The sequence below is a fragment of the Schistocerca americana genome, chromosome X (genome assembly GCF_021461395.2).
Source record: "Schistocerca americana isolate TAMUIC-IGC-003095 chromosome X, iqSchAmer2.1, whole genome shotgun sequence".
NCBI classification, from domain to species: domain Eukaryota; kingdom Metazoa; phylum Arthropoda; class Insecta; order Orthoptera; family Acrididae; genus Schistocerca; species Schistocerca americana.
In genome coordinates, this window is record NC_060130.1 from 941,396,217 (window position 1) to 941,416,911 (window position 20,695).

Here is a 20,695-nt window from a genome sequence, read left to right on the forward strand (position 1 = left end):
TGAAACAAAAGAAAGGATGAGAATAATAAAATTGTTCCACATTCATGGACACCTGAATACATTAATAGCAACATGTACATAGTTCTGAGTCCAGAATTGTCATTATACTAATGTAAACTCAAAAACTATTAATTTTTCTAAATTTCTTAAAGTAAACTCAAAAACTATTAATTTTTCTAAATTTCTTAAGGCGCTGTGGTATCCAGCATACCCTATGAACATCAGAAGTGAGTAAGCACTAACTTTTGAATTTATTTAATTGACATTTAATAATCTGGAACACTATTCTGGTGCCAAACTCTCAAAAAAACTTCTTAATTTCTACTTTTCTGGGTCCACTGTCTCAACTTATGTATAAGGTTTGGAAAATTTTGTCATGTATTGAAACAATTTTATTGTGAAAATTACAAATTTTATGGCATTTAAGCAACAAATTATGATTGGCATATATCATACTTAACAAACAAAGAAATTCTGGCGGATCTATCTGTTCAAATAAAAGATTATCTACGAGTTGAAAACAAAACAGTGTTCAAGACTGAGTCTATTCTTGTTTTAATAAAACAAAAATGAAATTTCATTTTGTATGAATAGAGCACAAATAATTATCATGTGATTAAGTCTATCAAAGGCACACCAAGAAACGTAATAACCAAGGAAATTGTCACAAAAACAAATTTCTGGTGATGTACGATCATCATCCATTATACTATGATTACTTGGGCATCTGCGAAGATGAAGTTCATCTTATGTAAGTAATACTATTGTGTTTCACAGCCAAGCTGTTTTTCAACTAGAAATGACATGGTCCTTATGAAAGTTTAATAACATAGGCAATGAAGGACACCACTGTCTGACACCTTGATATCTACATCTACATTTATAATCCGCAAGCCACCCAACGGTGTGTGGCGGAGGGCACTTTACGTGCCACTGTCATTACCTCCCTTTTCTGTTCCAGTCGCGTACGGTTCGCGGGAAGAACGACTGTCGGAAAGCCTCCGTGCGCGCTCTAATCTCTCTAATTTTACATTCGTGATCTCCACGGGGGGTATAAGTAGGGGGAAGCAATATATTCGATACCTCATCCAGAAACGCACCCACTTGAAACCTGGCGAGCGAGCTACACCACGATGCAGAGCGCCTCTCTTGCAGAGTCTGCCACTTGAGTTTGCTAAACATCTCCGTAACGCTATCACGGTTACCAAATAACCCTGTGACGAAACGCGCCACTCTTCTTTGGATCTTCTCTATCTCCTCCGTCAACCCGATCTGGTACAGATCCCACACTGATGAGCAATACTCAAGTATAGGTCGAACGAGTGTTTTGTAAGCCACCTTCTTTGTTGATGGACTACATTTTCTAAGGACTCTCCCAATGAATCTCAACCTGCTACCCGCCTTACCAACAAATAATTTTATATGATCATTCCACTTCAAATCGTTCCGTACGCATACTCCCAGATATTTTACAGAAGTAATTGCTATCAGCGTTTGTTCCGCTACCATATAATCATACAATAAAGGATCCTTCTTTCTATGTATTCACAATACATTACATTTGTCTATGTTAAGGGTCAGCTGCCACTCCCTGCACCAAGTGCCTACCCGCTGCAGATCTTCCTGCATTTCACTACAATTTTCTAATGCTGCAACTTCTCTGTATACTACAGCATCATCCACGAAAAGCCTCTGACACTATCTACAAGGTCATTTACATATATATCGTGAAAAGCAATGGTCCCATAACACTCCCCTGTGGCACGCCAGAGGTTACTTTAACGTCTGTAGACGTCTCTCCATTGATAACAACATGCTGTGTTCTGTTTGCTAAAAACTCTTCAATCCAGCCACACAGCTGGTCTGAAATTCCGTAGGCTCTTACATTGTTTATCAGGCGACTGTGTGAAACTGTATCGAATGCCTTCTGGAAGTCAAGGAAAATAGCATCTACCTGGGAGCCTGTATCTAATATTTTCTGGGTCTCATGAACAAATAAACCAAGTTGGGTCTCACACGATCGCTGTTTCTGGAATCCATGTTGATTCCTACAGAGTAGATTCTGGGTTTCCAAAAACGACATGATACTTGAGCAAAAAACATGTTCTAAAATTCTACAACAAATCGACGTCAGAGATATAGATCTATAGTTTTGCGCATCTGCTCAACGACCCTTCTTGAAGACTGGGACTACCTGTGCTCTTTTCCAATTATTTGGAACCTTCCGTTCCTCTAGAGACTTGCGGTACACGGCTGTTAGAAGGGGGGCAAATTCTTTCGCGTACTCTGTGTAGAATCAAATTGGTATCCCGTCAGGTCCAGTGGACTTTCCTCTGTTGAGTGATTCCAGTTGCTTTTCTATTCCTTGGACACTTATTTAGATGTCAGCCATTTTTTCGTTTGTGCGAGGATTTAGAGAGGGAACTGCAATGCGGTCTTCCTCTGTGAAACAGCTTTGGAAAAAGCTGTTTAGTATTTCAGCTTTACGCGTGTCATCCTCTGTTTCAATGCCATCATCATCCCGGAGTGTCTGGATATGCTGTTTCGAGCCACTTACTGATTTAACGTAAGACCAGAACTTCATAGGATTTTCTGTCAAGTCAGTACATAGAATTTTACTTTCGAATTCACTGAATGCTTCACGCATAGCCCTCCTTACGCTAACTTTGACATCGTTTAGCTTCTGTCTGTCAGAGGTTTTGGCTGCATTTAAACTTTGAGTGAAGCTCTCTTTGCTTTCCCAGTAGTTTCCTAACTTTGTTGTTGAACCACAGTGGGTTTTTCCTGTCCCTCACAGTTTTACTCAGCACGTACCTCTCTAAAACGCATTTTACGATTGCCTTGAAATTTTTTCATGAACACTCAACATTGTCAGTGTCGGAACAGAAATTTTCGTTTTGATCTGTTAGGTAGTCTTAAATCTGCCTTCTCTTACTCTTGCTAAACAGATAAACCTTCCTCCCTTTTGTTATATTCCTATTAACTTCCATATTCAGGGATGCTGCAACGGCCTTATGATCACTGATTCCCTGTTCTGCGCTTACAGAGTCGAAAAGTTCGGGTCTGTTTGTTATCAGTAGGTCCAAGATGTTATCTCCACGAGTCGGTTCTCTGTTTAATTGCTCGAGGTAATTTTCAGATAGTGCACTCAGTATAATGTCACTCGATGCTCTGTCCCTACCACCCGTCCTAAACATCTGATTGTCCCAGTCTATATCTGGTAAATTGAAATCTCCACCTAAGACTATAACATGCTGAGAAAATTTATGTGAAATGTATTCCAAATTTTCTCTCAGTTGTTCTGCCACTAATGCTGCTGAGTCGGGAGGTCGGTAAAAGGAGCCAATTGTTAACCTAGCTCGGTTGTTGAGTGTAACCTCCACCCATAATAACTCACAGGAACTATCCACTTCTACTTCACTACAGGATAAACTACTACTAACAGTGACAAACACGCCACCACCGGTTGCATGCGATCTATCCTTTCTAAACACCATCTGTGCCTTTGTAAAAATTTCAGCAGAATTTATCTCTGGCTTCAGCCAGCTTTCTGTACCTATAACGATTTCGGCTCCGGTGTAATTATCTGCATCCACTTCAATGTTTGATTTGTGTTAAAGGCATTTATTAGACTAAGACTTTCTTCCATAGTTTCCCATAGTTTACATCTAACCACTCATACGTTTTACCACAATCTATGAAGGCTACAAATCTAAGTCTTAATTCCCTGTTTTCTATCAATCAATTTTGTCATACCAAATGTATAATCTGTACAGGGTCTTCCACTCAAAGCAACACTGGTCGTTTGACAGTCTCATAACTGATATAAGATTCAGTCTATTTCTCAATATTTTGACATAGATTTTGTATCCTGGGTTAAATAGGCTGATTTCTTGGTAATTCTTAATATTATTTCTAAGTTATCTTTAAAATATTGGTATAACAAGGGCTTCAGCTCAGTCATCTGGTACGTTACTAGTCATCCAACAAATATTAATGAAGTCCAGTAGCATTTTAACAAACAGATTAGAATAATAAGTCATCAGTGCCACATAAACAGAATCTACACACACTACTTTCTTATTTTTAAACTCTTAAGACTTGTAAGACTGCGACTGTTCTGGGATCTGCACATTCTCCTTGACTTTTACATCTGTTTTTATACTCTCTCCCTGGAGTTCTTTATCATATTTTCCATTTTTTTTGGTATGGTTTATTAAAGAATTTAATATTTTAAAAGCCTTTTTTTAGAGTCCATATAGATCAGCTTCAATTTCATTGATATACTTCTCAGCATTGTTATCTCAGTTTTTTAATTTCTCCTTGTACAACTGCACATCACATTTTATATTCTAAGCTCACCACAGCATGCACGCACAGATGAATTGTTAAGCCTTTACAGATAGCACAGCAATCAAGTCATATACTCAACCATGTGTGAAGTGCCTCTACATGAGGATATGGCAATAGCAATCAGTGAGACATTCACATTTCAAGTGGACTTTGTCCATAAGCATGGGTAAATGTAAGGGAGTGACATAGTAACAAAAATGGGCAGTCACGTTTGGCAGTGCCCACAGCCACACAGTGTGCATGGAGTTGCTGCATTTGTTGGCATTTCACAGTAGATTGTTCAAAGTGTCTGCAAGCAGTGGAGTAACACACAAGGCCATAAAACATGATGTGAAAACTGTAGTCGGAACAAAATCCTGTCTGAGAAGGGTAGAGACATGTTTCACACCTTTTGAATCAAAATTACTTCCAAACGCAACAGGAATTGCTGCAGGCAGTGATTAAAGGTCCATTTCCACCTCTTAATGAGAGAAAGTTGTGCCAACAACTGCATGCAATGTGAACATTTGGAGTGTCTCACTTCACAAGAGGCCACTGCTCACACAGGCACATAAAGACAGCAACAGCAAAGTTCATCAGGCTGAAAGAATATGTGACTGATTCTATAAACAAAACATGGGCTATGTTGGAACAGTGGGTAAAACACCGACATCAGCATCCTCACAATTTGGAAGTACTGCGAGATTAAATCCTCAATGAGTGGCTTGCCCTGGATATGACCTACCTGCACAACCTTGCAGACTCATTTCCTAATCGAATCCAAGTGGTTATCAAGTCCACAGGCTGGAATTGCATGATATTAAATGAAGCTTGTAATGATTTCTCAAGGGATGACTAATTTTTTTTGTCCAGAGAGTTTACTTTATCTTCAAAATTTTCATTATTTAAATATTTCACTTTAACTTTTTTCTTGCCTCTGATATACACTGGCCGACTGAAAAAAGTGAAGCGCCAAGAAGATATAGTCAGATGTCAATGCAATGTAACCTACCTACCTACCCCCCCCCCCCTCCCCCACCACTCTCTCTCTCTCTCTCTCTCTCTCTCTCTCTCTATCACACACACACACACACACACACACACACACACACACACACACACACACACACACACACACACACACAAAATTGGTGATAATTAGAGATACAATTCTTATTTAGTATTGCAAGGAAGTGATGGGGTAAAAGTTAGAGAGGGAGACCAAAAAATGAATACAGCAGATGCAAAAGGATGTAGGTTGCAGTAGTTATTCAGAGACAAAGACACTTGCACAGGATAATGTAGCATGGAGAGCTGCAACATACAAGTCTTCAGACAGAAGACCACACTAACAACAACAACAGCAAAGTGAATGACTCAAAGACAGACTTTGCAGTGGCTGACCGGCAGCCAGGTATTACATCTAAGACTGTACATGGTTACAACACTCGGGAGGAGGGTTTACCTTCATTACTAATTGCTAAATCTATCAGTGGGTCAGAAAGGACAACTACAAAAATATTTGATCATCTGTCCAATAACATAAAATCCGACATGTGGCCATACAAATTTTGGATGTGAAATCATTTCTGAAAAAGTGTCTACTCCACACACAAATATTTAAACACTGTTAGCATGTGAATATAGTAACAAAATAGATTTATTTGGTTGGTATATGGATGTTTCACTTGTAACATTGCTAGTTACAAAGACTAATGTGTTCAAAAGTTCGTGGCAGAATAAAACTGTGCCAGACAAAGACTCGAACTCGGGAGCTATACCTTTCGCAGGCAAGTGCTCTCTGCACACACTGCTGCAGAGTGAAAAAATTTCATTCTGGACTAATATGTTTATGTTTACTCGGTCTAAGCCACTGTGTTTAGTTTTCTGTAAATGGCCAACATGCAGCCCCCCCCCCCCCCCCCCCCCCACACACACACACACACACACACACACACACACACACACACACACACACACAGTCTGTACACTGAATCATTACCTATCATTTTCATAGACATCTTGCAGTCCTTTCATCAGCAGCCAACATTGAGCATAAAGAGTCCTTAATGTACTGTGTTTGTAATAGTACTGTCAGGGGAGGTGGAATACTCCATCAGAATGCAAGCCACCACCAATTAAGCACAAATAACATTGGGGGGGTACCTCCCTGCACAATGTACAACCACAAGTTAAACAGGTACAACCAATACAATGCTAGGATCAAACAATGGGCACTTTCTGTTACAAGCAGAAGGATCAGTGCCATGTATCATTTGTCTCCCCAATGGTACGCAGTTTGTTGGAGGTAGCAGTAGCCAATCATTCCTTGCCCCAGTCATAATGGATCCAAAGTCTCATCTGTGCACATGAATCAGTGCCCGGTATTACCATTACCAATGTCAACCAGGTGGTCGCTCCCCTGGCTACGCGATCAGCTAGTGTATACCCTGGGATTCCCAAATGACACAGCATGAAATAACACTGAGATCATACAGAAGATCCTGAATAGTGGACACTAATGGGTAGTGAGGACAGTGTCAGCCAGCCAGTCTACATACTGGTCATACAGTCACTGCATACCAAATAACAGTTAAGTTTTCTCATTAGTGAAATGAAGGGCTTTTGCAATAGCCTCCAGTTTTGCTGTGGAAACGCTGTAAGCTCATGGTAAAGATTATTGTTCATTACCTTCAGCATGTGTGAAAGCATAGTGTGTCTTTTCCACATGTTTAGAGCCATAAAAACAGATAATTTTAGCACCTTGTTATTTCCAGCAGACTTCGAAGAAAACATTGGAAAACAATAGGGGTGAAAGGATACACACCACAGGGAGCACGTGAGGGTCACACTACTCTGTGGGTAAATTCTAGAGTGAGGGAGGTGAAGGTCCCTATGGAGAATTCCACAATGCATTCCAATTTGGAAGTTCACCATGGGTCGACCATCAGGGGAGAGGAAAAGAATCTGATACCTCAGATGGCGGATGCTAATTGCACAGCAGTTGATAATGTCAAAACCATAGAGGTAGAAACCTGGGATCAACCAGAAGACCATCAATGGGGCTCTCATGAAAGCCACTGATGGCCAGCCTAAACGCACACATCTGTAGGCTCAGAGAGCTGAAACCACATGGCAGTGGGCTGTGCTCTCTCTCTCTCTCTCTCTCTCTCTCTCTCTCTCTCTCTCTCTCTGTGTGTGTGTGTGTGTGTGTGTGTGTGTGTGTGTGTGTGTGTGTGCGTGTGTGTGTTTACTGCTGACAAAGGCCTTAATGGCAGAAAGCTTTAATTGTGTATGATGAGTGGCAACTTTCCTTCTCTGGTACAGTTACATTCCATCCTGGATTATCCATTGCTTTATTTTTATTATTATTATTATTATTATTATTTGGGTTGAAGGGGGCACTCAACATCATGGTCATCAGCACCCTGAGGAAAAGTCAGCAGCAAAATCTCATGGGTGAGGACGAGGGCTGTCCCCACATGCAGAGCAGTTTATAATGTATTAAATGAAGTCTGCCTCCCTTACCCATCAGTTTAGGGATGAGGCCAGACAGTTCACAAAATTTCACCACCAGTATAACACTGGTATCGGCATCTACGAGAATGGTGGGCAGATCTCCAGCAAGACTGAGGGCTGCCCTACTATCAGTATATACAAGGTGCGACAATATAGTAATGAGACTAATTTTCTTTGCAAGATGTGGCAACCCTGCAGGCTTGTCTAGGCAAAATATCTTTGACATTTGTCTATAAGCTGCTTCAAGTCCCAGCGGCACATAGATGCAACTGCTCAGTCGTGAGTTGTGCTGTAATAAGTTAACACGTGTTTGTGTCTCTTGTCGTGGAAATGGAACCGCATAATATTGCAAAATGGTATGCCATTTCTTTTTGCGTTAAATTGGGTGAAAATGCGACGACAACTTACGGTAAGCTTCAGAAGGCTTTAGGAGAGGAGGTTATGTCAAGAGCTCAAGTTTTTTGTTGGCATAAAATGTTTAGTGAAGGCAGAACGAATGTTTAAGACGAAGACCGCAGTGGACGACCATCAACCTCACGGACGGATGTCAACTTTTCCAGGGTGCGTGAACTCGTACGATCTGATTGAAGATTATCCGTGAAAATGATTGCAGAAGAACTGAACATCAATCGAGAAACGGTTCGTCTAATAGTAACTGAAGATCTTGGTATGAGAAAGATTTGTGCAAAAATGGTCCCCAAAAATCTCACACCACAGCAGCGAGAAACACAGAAAAATGTTGTAGCCGATCTATTAGAGCAAACTGAAATCAATCCAGAATTGTTGACCCATGTTATCACTAGTGATGAAAGTAGTTGCCCCCCCCCCCTCCAGTACGACCCAGAGACAAAATGCCAAATTTCCCAATGGTGCTCAAAGGGATCACCCAGACCAAAAAAAGCTCACATGTCAAAGTCAAAAGTGAAATGCATGCTTGTGTGCTTCTTTGATTCCACAGGAATTCTTCATAAAGAGTGGGTACCTCCTGGACAAACAGTTAACCAATATTACTGCAAAGAAATTTTAGAAAGACTTCATAAAAGAGTTTTTCGTGTCCATGCCAACATTGCTGATAATTGGATTCTGCATCACGATACTGCTCTGTCAGTACAGCAATTTTTAACCTCAAAACAATTTTCAGTACTAACACAGCCACCTTATTCACCAGATATCGCTCCGTGCGACTTTTTTTTTCTATTTCCAAGAGTCAAAACGGCGGTCAAGGGACACCATTTTCAAACACAAGATGTTCAAAAAGCTGTGACGAGGGTCTTTGAAGATATCACAGAAGATGACTTCCTGAAATGTTACCATCAATGGCAGAAGTGCTGGAAAAAGTGTGTGCAATCAGAACTACTTTGAAGGAGACAAAACTAAACTTGACTAAAATGGTAAGCAACATTTTTTTTCACATCAGTCTCATTACTTTATTATCGCACCTCGTAGAACACACATGGACACAATATGTTGAACGGTAAGCAGCACGCCACAAACTTCACAGAGTGGTGGATCCTCCTGCCGGAGTAGGAAGCCATTGAGTTAAAGGGCTATGCCTGATGTGCAGTCTGGTAAGCAGAACCTCCTTCCAGCGGTGAGGCTGACATGAAATCCGCCAAGCCTTTGTGGTCGATTTGAGCGACTGTAGTTTGTTGTCTGTCACCTGCAACCATTCAGTCTCCCACTGCCACATGATGCGATCTGTCAGAAAATAAGATGATGGCATGCAACGGGGACATTGATGGACAGCACTATCTCAACATGCTTCCCTGGCGACTTTGTCGGCCATGTCATTGCCCTGTATCCCACTGTGGTCAGGTACCCAGCAAAAGATCACCACCTTGCCATGGTGTTGGAGCTGCTGTTAAGTAACCAGGGGTGAGCTGAATCAGCAGGTCTACTGGATACATTTGGTTAAGTGCTTGCAATGCGCTAAGAGACTCAGAACAGATGAGAAACCTTGAACAGTGATGTCTGTGAACCCTCTGCAGTGCCATCAGAATGCCATACAACTCTGCATCATGATTTGTAAATTGTTCTGGAAGATGCACTTTAAAAACTCTGTCAGGGAAAACAACAGAACAACCAAAAGCATTATCCTGCTGGGATTCATCTGTATAAATAACAATAAAACTGTGGTACATACTTAAAATAAACGAAAACAAAGTCGTAAAAACAAAACCTGGAGTACAAGTTTTCTAGTACTGTGTCAAGCTTAAAATCACTTTGGGCCTCTGAAGATGCCATCCCTGCATGTGTAGTTTGATGCCCGAGAGATCCAGATCCTTGAGACAATCTGTAGCACGTATACCAAATGGCTTGGTCACTTGTGGCCAATTCCTGAACAGTCGTTCAGAGCTGGGTTGGACCAATGAACTAAATGCCAATGACTGAGGCGACACAGTTTTTCAGAGCCTGTCGAGCCAAAAGGATACGTCACCAAATCCTGAGTGGTAGTTCACCAGCCTCTGCACACACACTCTGAACGGAACTGGTCCGAAAGGCTCCAGGCGATATCCAAATGCCCTCATGATGGACAACGTCTAACAGCCTGAGGTAGGAAGGACAGGCTGATCCGTAGACCACACTGTCATAATCTAAGCCAGAGTGAACAAATGCCCTATAAAACTGCAGGAGGCGGGACCTGTCAGCTCTCCATGTTTTTCCACTAACGCATTTCAAAATATTCAATGACTGGAAGCCCTTTGTTCGTAGGTCTTTCAGGTGTGGGAGCCAAGTTAATTTTGAGTCAAATAATAAACCCTCTTGAAAACTTAAAATACTGTCCCCCCATTGTGACCACTGGTTGGTTAAAACCCCGACGAGCACAGTTTCATTTGACACATGTAGTCTCCTCTGGTGAGAACCAAAAACCAGTTGCCCAGGACCAGGTTTCCAACCTCTTAATGGTCAGCTGTAGCTGCCTCGTCATCGTCGTAAAATCAGAGGAAGAGAAGAAGATTGCAAAGTCATCTACAAACAAAGAGCATTTGACAGGGCTCCTGACTGCAGAGAAAATGCCATTTATAGCAATGGCATGTGACACTGAACACTGCCCTGGGGCACCCCCCATTCTCCTAAACATAGCAATATGACATGGCATTGCCAACACGATACCAAACACGTCCGTCCTCGAGAAAGGATTTGAACAGAAGCGGCAGATGGCCATGTAGTCCCCATTCATGAAGTTGGCAAAGGATGCTGTACGTCCAAGTAGCGACATATGCTTTTTCGAGGTCAAAAAATTCACAAATCAAATGGTTTCGGTGTAAGAAGGACTGCTGTATCACTGTCTCCAGTAGAACTAAGTTGTCAAGGGTGAAACAGTAGTGCCTGAAACCGCACTGGGAGTGGCTCAGGTGACTTCAGGATTCGAGCAGCCAGACAAGGTGATGGTTGACCATGCGTTCAAGGGTCTTACCCATACAAATGGTAAGAGCGATACGCCAATAACTGTTAGGGGTGCTATGGTCCTCACCTGGTTTCCAGAATGGAATTAATATTGCCCCCTTCCAAGTTTTGGGGTCTGTCCATCAAAACAGATTTGATTGAAACAAGAGAGGAGCTGTCCTTTCACATCAGGGCACAGATGATGAAGCATGGCATAATGGATCTCATCAGGTCCTGGAGCAGTGTGTCTGGCTGCAGACAAAGCTGATTCCAGTTCCCGCATGGATAACAAAAGGTTGTTGTAGACGTCCTCATTATGCAAGAAGAAATTGAGCTTCCTCATCTCTGCAGTCCTATGGAACACCTGAAAAGCAGGAGCTTGCCTGAATGACGTAGTAACATTGAAGACGTGTTCAGCTAAAGCCTGGGCCATGTCTCCTGGCCTGTCCACCAAGACCCCATTATTTGACAAGGCCATAAGGGGCATGTACTAACCTTGTCTGAAATCTGTCTTATTGATTGCCAAACTTGTGCAGTGGAAGTGGTCTGATTAATGGAAGTCGTGAATTCCCTCCACAAAGCCTTCTGACATTCTTTTATCACTCGCATCGCATGTGCTCTCACAGACCTGAAGGCATGAAGACTGGCTGTAGTTGTACAGTGTTTGAAGTTCTGCAGACATGTTCGTCTGGCCCTGATTGCCAATCGACATTCATTATTCCACCAAGGTACAGGCCATCATCTGAGGTGGTTACTGGACCTGTGGATGGACTCTGCAGCAGTCCGTTAGATCTCACAAGCGATACAGGCCACCACCTCCTGTGCACAATCCTTTTGTTCAAAATTGGCTGTTGACTGTACTGTAACCATATTTCCCTTTGTATCATCCATCTGTGGTCTCTTGTTGGCCACCATCCTAGTTGAGTTGGTAGGCGGATCCACACTGGGAAGTGGTCACTAGAATGTAAATCTAGAGCCACTTCCCGCTGAACTGAGTCTGTAATACCTGGGGAACAAAAACAAAGGTCAATGGCTCAAAAAGATCCTGTAGCTGTGGAAAAGTGAGTCATATGACCCGCATTCAGAAGGCAGATATTCTCAGAATGGACGAGTCGCTCAATCATCCGAACCCTGGAGCAAGTGGTAGCCGAGCCCCACAGTGCATTGTGTGCATTGAAATCCCCCCCCCCCCCCCCCCCCCCCACAAGGAGAAATGGGTGTGGGAGTGCCCGGAAGAGTTCTGCCAGTGGATCTGCATCCAAAGCATCATTATGGGGCAGGCACAAAGAACACACTGTGATATTAAAGGGTGTGAGAACTTTCACAGCAATTTCTTGCATGGTCATAGTAAGAGGGACAGGAAAGGAGGTTTTTTTTTTTTTTTTTTTTTTTTTTGGTAGGGTTTAAGGGCGCTCAACTGCTGAGGTCATTAGCGCCCAGTCACTGGTGTTAGAGCACAAGGAACCTGCTAAAACTCAAGGGGATGGGGGGACATCAAAAGGACCTGACAAAGATGCAGATGAAATAAGTAAAAAGGTTAAATGTCTTTGGTCAAGCCAGTTAAAGTTATAAAACGCAGAAGACGAGCAGCTGCTCGAGCGTCATCAGCTAAAACATCCGGTAAGGTAGATGGCAGGGACAGGACAACACGAAATTGACTAAAACGGGGACACGACAATAAAACATGGCGCACCGTTAATGCCTGACCACAAGGGCACTGCGGGGCTGGGTCACCAGAGAGCAGGTAGCGGTGGCTAAACCGGCAATGCCCAATCCGCAACCTGGTCAGAAGGACCTCCTCGCGCCGAGATGGTCGGGAGGAAGTTGTCCAAGCAGTTGGGAGCGGTTTTACTGCCTGGAGCTTGTTTCCTTGGAGGGATGACCAAGCATCCCACCACAAGGACACAAGCCTCTTACATACATCCCCACAAACGTCAGATGACGGGACACAATGGGAGGCTGGCCGAGGCTGGAGGACTGCAGCCTTGGCTGCAGCATCCGCAGCCTCATTCCCAGGCACTCCTATATGTCCGGGGACCCACAGAAAGCTGACAGAACCGCCATTATCAGCGAAACAATGGAGGGACTGCTGTATTCGTTGAATCAAGGGATGGACCGGATAGGGAGCCCCAAGGCTCTGAAGAGCACTGAGTGAGTCAGTGCAGACGACATACGATGAATGGCGGTGGCGGCGGGCATACTGAATGGCCTGATGGAGAGCAAAAAGCTCGGCCGTAAAGCTGGAACATTGGTCAAGGAGCCGGTATTTAAAGGTGGCGGTCCCGACGACAAAGGCACAGCCGACACCATCGTCAGTTTTGGAGCCATCGGTGTAAATAAAGGTGTGACCAGCAAGTCGAGCACGAAGTTCGACAAACCGTGAGCAATACACTGCAGCCGGAGTACCCTCCTTCGGGAGTGAGCTGAGGTCGAAATAAATACGAACCTGAGCCTGGAGCCAAGGTGGTGTCGGGCTCTCACCCTCTCTGAAGGTGGTAGGGAGGGCAAAATCCAATTGTCGAAGCAGGCGACGGAAGCGGACTCCGGGGGGCAGCAGGGCAGACACATATAACCCGTACTGACGGTCGAGAGAATCAGCGAAGAAGGACTTGTAAGAGGGGTGTTCGGGCATAGACAACAGCCGGCAGGCATACCGACACAGCAGTATGTCGCGCCGGTAGGTCAACGGTAACTCGGCAGCTTCAGCGTAAAGACTCTCGACAGGACTAGTGTAGAAGGCTCCGGTCGCAAGACGTATCCCCCGATGGTGGATGGAGTTGAGCCGGCGTAAGAGGGATGGCCGAGCGGACGAGTAGACGAAGCTCCCATAATCCAGCTTCGATCGGACTATGGACCGATACAAGCGAAGCAGGACAGTGCGATCCGCTCCCCAAGATGAACCGCTAAGAACTCTGAGGACATTAAGGGAACGTGTACAACGGGCCGCCAAATAAGAGACATGTGGAGACCAACACAGTTTCCGGTCCAACGTGAGCCCTAGAAACTTAGTTGTGTCCACGAATGGGAGAACAACGGGACCGAGATGTAAGGATGGCGGAAGGAACGCTTTATATCGCCAAAAGTTGATACAAACCGTCTTCTCTTCAGAGAACCGGAAGCCATTTGCCACGCTCCATGAGTAGAGGCTGTCTAGACAATGCTGGAGGCAGCGCTCCAGGAGGCATGTTCTCTGGGCACTGCAGTAGATCGCGAAGTCATCGACAAAGAGAGAGCCTGAGACATTAGGTGGAATGCAATCCATAATTGGATTGATCGCGATGGCAAAAAGGGCTACGCTCAAGACGGAGCCCTGAGGCACTCCGTTCTCCTGGAGGAAGACGTCGGACAATACGGAACCCACACGTACCCTAAACTTTCGATCCGTTAAAAAGGAATCAATAAAAAGGGGCAGACGACCGCGTAGGCCCCACTTGTGCATAGTGCGGAGGATACCTCCTCTCCAACAGGTATCATAAGCCTTCTCCAAGTCGAAGAACACGGCTACCGTTTGGCGCCTTCGCAAAAAGTTGTTCATGATGAATGTCGACAAGGTCACAAGGTGGTCAACAGCGGAGCGGCGGCGACGAAAGCCGCATTGGACATTAGTAAGTAGTCGTCGAGATTCAAGAATCCAAACTAACCGAGCATTAACCATGCGCTCCATCACCTTACAGACGCAGCTTGTAAGAGAAATGGGGCGGTAACTAGAAGGAAGGTGTCTATCCTTCCCGGGTTTGGGTATAGGAACAACAACGGCGTCACGCCAACGCATGGGGACCTGACCTTCGGTCCAGACGCGATTGTAGGTACGAAGAAGGAAGCTTTTGCCCGCCGGAGAAAGGTGTGCCAGCATCTGAACGTGAATGGCACCTGGCCCCGGAGCAGAGGACCGGGACAGTGCAAGCGCACGTTCGAGTTCCCGCATAGTAAAGGGGGCATTGTAAGTCTCCAGATTCAGCGAGTGGAAGGAAGGTCGCCGAGCCTCGTCTGCCTCTTTCCTGGGAAGGAAGGCAGGATGGTAATGGGCAGAGCTTGAAACCTCCGCGAAAAAGCGGCCAAAGGCGTTGGAGACAGCCACAGGATCAACAAGGACCTCATTACCTGAGGTCAGGCCAGGTACTGAGGAGTGGGCCTTAATGCCCGACAGCCGGCGCAGGCTACCCCAAACAACGGAAGAGGGAGTAAAACTGGTAAAGGAGCTCGTGAAAGAGGCCCAGCAAGCTTTTTTGCTGTCTTTGATGACTCTACGGCATTGCGCTCGGAGTCGTTTGTATTCAATACAATTCGCCAACGTAGGATGGCGGCGAAAGGTGCGTAAAGCACGTCGTCGAGCACGGATAGCGTCCCTACAAGCCTCGTTCCACCAGGGGACGGAAACGCGACGTGAAGAAGAAGTAGTACGAGGTATGGAACGTTCGGCAGCATTGATAATAACAGCCGTGAGGTATTCGACCTGACTGTCACAACTGGAAAAATCGCGGTCCGGAAAGGTCGCCAGGGAGGAGTAAAGTCCCCAGTCAGCTTTCAGTATGTTCCAGCGCGAAGGACGTGGGGATGGGGTGTGGTGCAGGAGACGAACGACACAGGGGAAGTGGTCGCTCGAATAGGTGTCAGAAAGGACATACCACTCGAACCGACGGGCAAGAGTGGTAGAACAGATCGAGAGGTCCAAGTGGGAGTAGGTATGAGTAGAGTCCGAGAGGAAAGTCGGGGCGCCGGTATTGAGGCAGACAAGATTGAGATGGTTGAAGACATCCGCCAAGAGTGAGCCTCTTTGACAGGATGCAGGAGAGCCCCAAAGGGGATGATGGGCATTGAAGTCGCCAAACAATAAGAACGGCGGGGGAAGCTGATCGATCAGGTGCATCATGTCAGCCCGACTAACAGCAGATGACGGTGGAGTGTAGACGGTACAAACTGAAAAAGTAAAAGCAGAAAGAGTAATGCGGATAGCTATTGCTTGGAGTGGGGTGGTCAATGGGATGGGATGGTAATAGACATCGTCCCGAACGAGCAACATGACCCCACCATGAGCTGGGATACCGTCCACAGGGGCGAGGTCATACCGCTCCGAGGTATAGTGGGGAAAAAGCAATACGGTCAGTCGGGCGCAACTTGGTTTCCTGGAGACCAAGGACGAGCGGACAGTGCAGGCGGAGGAGCAGTTGTAATTCCTCCCGATTAGATCGAATACCTCTTATGTTCCAATGAAACAACGCCATTGCTAGTCAAAAAGTTGGGGGAACGAGACGGGGAAGAGCTGGTCACCTCGATGGCCGCAGAGGGCCAGGGTGCGAGGCAACGACGCTACAACTGACGGCAGGCGGATCCGGTTCCATCGACTCGTCGCCAGCTGCGGCCGCTGTCCCTGATTGTGTAGGAGGGGCCGCATCATTTGCCGACAAAAGGCCGGCGGAACGCCTGGCAGCAGAGCGTCCCGGCGAAACTGAGGACGGCCGGGAGCAGCGACTCACGGATGAAGCGTCAGATGAAACGCGCCGGGGTGGAGAGGGGGATAGTGATTTCTTCTTGGAGGCCTTCTTGGAAGGCCGAGGAGGCACAGGGATGTTGGGCTGGACCCGAAGAAGGTCCTCACGCGCGGGGTCCGTTTTGGAACGCCGGACCTCGGAAGCTGGGGTCCGGAACGTTTCCCCGATGGACGCCTGAGAAGAGGATCGCTTCTCAGGTGGCGTGGGGGGAGGAGGAGGAGGAAGGGTGGCCCCTGGGGCAGGGGGGGTGGGGGCCGCGGGGGAGGAGGAGTTGGAAGGGAGGGATTTGGGAGGTGGAGGCAGAGCCCCCTGACGGGCAGAGGAGGTGGAGGGGGGACAGGATAGAGGTGAGGATACAGCGGAAGGAGTGGACACAACTGAGGCAAACGAAGTGGCCAGTGACACGGGATGAAGGCGGTCATACTTCTTCCTGGCCTCAGAATAAGAGAGCCGATCCAAAGTTTTGATTTCTTGTATCTTTTTCTCCTTCTGATAGGCGGGGCAGTCTGGGGACCTAGGCGAGTGGACGCCAGGACAATTAGGGCACCGAGGTGGTGGGGTGCAAGTATGTTCCTCATGAAGAGGACGTCCACAGTCGCCACAAAGGGGCTCAGCCTCACACCAGGACGACATGTGCCCAAAGCGCAAACACCTAAAACAGCGCATAGGAGGCGGGACGTAAGGTCGCATGTCGCACCGGTAGCACATCACCTTTACCTTCTCCGGGAGAACGTCCCCCTCGAAGGCGAGGATAAAGGCCCCGGTGTCGATGCGACGGTCTTTGGGGCCGCGCTGGACTCGCCGGACGAAATGCACGCCGCGGCGCTCCAGGTTGGCCCTGAGCTCCTCATCAGATTGTAGCAGGAGGTCACGATGAAAAATGACCCCCTGCGTCCTATTTAGTGCCAGATGTGGGACAATGGAGACTGGGATGTCCCCTAGGCGGTCGCACGCCTGGAGTGCTGCCGATTGTGTGGCAGAGGTGGTCTTGATAAGAACGGACCCTGATCGCATCTTGCTGAGAGCCTCGATTTCCCCGAAGACGTCCTCAATGTGTTGAACAAAGAACATGGGCTTGGAGGTGGCGAACGTCCCCCCATCTGTTCGAGAACAGACCAAATAGCGGGGGAAGTACTTCGCCCCAAGCCGGCGGGCCTGTCCCTCCTCCCATGGAGTGGCCAAGGGGGAAAGGGCAGGAGAACCAGAACTAGAAACGGTACCTTTTCTTTTGGAAGACTCGGCCGCAGAGCGACCTGATACGTGTTGACGTTTCATGTGCGAAACGTCCGCCCCGATACCACCCACTCCGACCAGGGGCTCTTCCCACGGGCGCCACCCAGCCGCAGCAAGGGCCACCTGGCAGGATGACCATTGCCGGGAGTCCTGATGCCCCAAGGAGACGGGCATCTACTCCTTGGCCAACGTGGGGAGGGTGCAGCTCAGGTATCGGCAGTACGATCCCTGTGTTGTCAGGGGGCTACAACCTAGAGGGTACATGACGACCCCACCACAACGGGCTGGCTACCGTGCTGGATTTCTGGTGCCATGGAAAGTCCATCATGATCGCTGGTGCAGATGGAGAGGCACTATGGGCGTAACGTGGACAACCCATCAGGCGTTTAGGCCCAATTTGAGGAATAATGGGTATGGAGACAACGCCGGTGCAATGCTGAGTGCCAAGGTCTTAGTGCACTTAGGACCAGTGGTACACCATGTAAGGTGTCCTTCCCCAAAAGGCTCGTACTTCTGTAGAATTTTGAAAAATGGAGGTCAAACCCCAAGGGGGACCATCACATTAAGGCCAAAACATTTGAGACTCCTTTTAGTCGCCTCTTACGACAGGCAGGAATACCGCGGGCCTATTCTAATCCCCGGACCCGCAGGGGGGAGGAAAGGAGTGGCATCTGTCATCAAGGAAAATAGCCACTCCCCAATGTGCTATAGAAGTGTATAAAGGAGGTAAGATCATTGCCCTGTGAAGTAGCTAAGAAAGCAAACAACATTAAGTTTACACATGCACCTTGTTTTAAAGTGACAGGCATGGGACAATCCTGTCAGTTTACAGTCTATGAGAAGGCCCAAAATCAAGATCTACAACTACCTCAGGGTGTTGGTTTCCAAGTAGAGCTCTGGCTTTAGACTGACCAGAGCGAAACAAGAAAAATCCATGACCCGTGTTTTAGCACATAACAACTGAAAGCCAAGGTACATAGCCCAAGAAGCAGCTTTTTATAAGTAGTACTGCTTCTTTGAATTGACTAATAAGCTAAGGCCACAAACTGGAGGCTATAGCAAATGCAGAAGTCATCAACATAAAGTATGAGAGTGACTACCAGTCCTGCAAGTCTACTGATGGCTGTGAAAAGAGTGTAACACTCAACACTGATCGCTGAAGGGCATTGATCTCTTGGACATGTGGGAAAGTGAAGCACACACCGACTAATCCAAAATAGTCAAGGTGACAAAAAGTTGTAGATAAAAATTGGTAAAGCACCACAGAAACCCCAATTGTGAAGTGTAATTAAAGTGTGGTGACTACAAACAGTACCATATGCTTTATGCAAATTGAAAAGGAGAGTGATAAGGAGTTAACACTTAGAAAAGGTCTGTAGAATGGCTGTTTTCAACCAGGCCATGTGGATCACCCTCTCAGAAGCCTTCTGTGGACAAAAGACCTCGTGATTCAAGAATCCAGAACGATTGACGGGTCACCACCATAGAGGAAATTTGCATAGCCCATTTGCAAGACCGATTGTATATAGGAGTTAGTGGAAATTAGGTTTTGGTGTGAGGTGTTGGGACTAGAATGATGGTGGTGTCCCGCCACTAGGAGAAGAATTTACCTCCACGTGAGATATAACTGAAAACTATCAGAAGGTAATGTTCATGATACATGTTTGTTTGTCAATTGAGGCAGGACCTGGGGCTATGTTGCAGAATAAGTCAAGGGCTGTAAACAATTCCCGTATGTTCAAAGGTTTGTTATATGGCTCGGGAGCAGTTTTGAGTACAAGATACACAGACTCACTGTTTACATTCTTGGAAAGTGGGAGGTTCAAAAGTAGATGCTGACACCATCAAACAGGTTGAGAAACATTTGGCAAGGACATTGGGATCGGTAGACACACTTCCCTTATGTAAGAAAACAGCAACGGTCTTCAGCTGCTGGTGGCCTAGCAGACCATACAGCTTATCCCACATCTGAGAGGAAGATCTGTGCACTGCCAAAGAGGAGACATAAAATTGCCGTTGTTGTGTACCAGGCTTGAGAAACACACAAGCTCTACTGCAAGAGGCCACCAGCAGACAAGTACAACCACTTGCCTGGTGCCATGCCATGTCCAATAACGCGTCCTACTCATCCACTGATAGTGTTGCTAGCTGCCAAAGATAGCATTGTCAACTGCGGACTATTTTACTTCTACCTAGTACTGACGAGGATGAAGATTCTTCAGTCAAAAGGCAGAAAAATGACGCTCCACATACAGATCCGTTACGATCCTGCAGTCTGACAACACAGTTCAGTTCCTGCAGCCAACTCAGTACAGTGCCTGCAGTTACACTGCAGAGCATATTTCCATGATTTCCATTCAAAGTCTACATTTCAACTTAACAGTCACTATTTATGGATAACCAGGACAGTTAAAAAAGTGCCTGCATAATTACTTTGAGTCATGGTGACAATATCATAGACAGCCAAGAGATAGCAAAATTTCACTGTATTAGGTATAAGGCATCAGGTGCGATGCATGGAACTGTTACAATAGTTAAGTAAAACTTTGTAATACACTTTTTATAAATGTTATTGTTATTTTTTATTGTGTTGCCACACTTTTGTTCTAGTGCCACCCCGTCAAGCAAGTGTTTAATTAGTGATAGTACTAAAGTGCACACATTTTATTTAACTGTAACATATTACGTAAATTGAGGGTGGAGGGGAGAGAGAAGAAAGGGAAGGGAAGGAACTA

The 20,695-nt window shown here is 46.0% G+C and overlaps 1 protein-coding gene across 2 annotated transcripts in view; it reads right to left on the minus strand.

Annotated features, from left to right (window-relative positions):
• Positions 1–20,695, minus strand: part of LOC124555347 (MYG1 exonuclease) — a 35,392-nt gene that overhangs the window by 1,091 nt on the left and 13,606 nt on the right. The gene's annotated exons all lie outside the window — the stretch shown is intronic.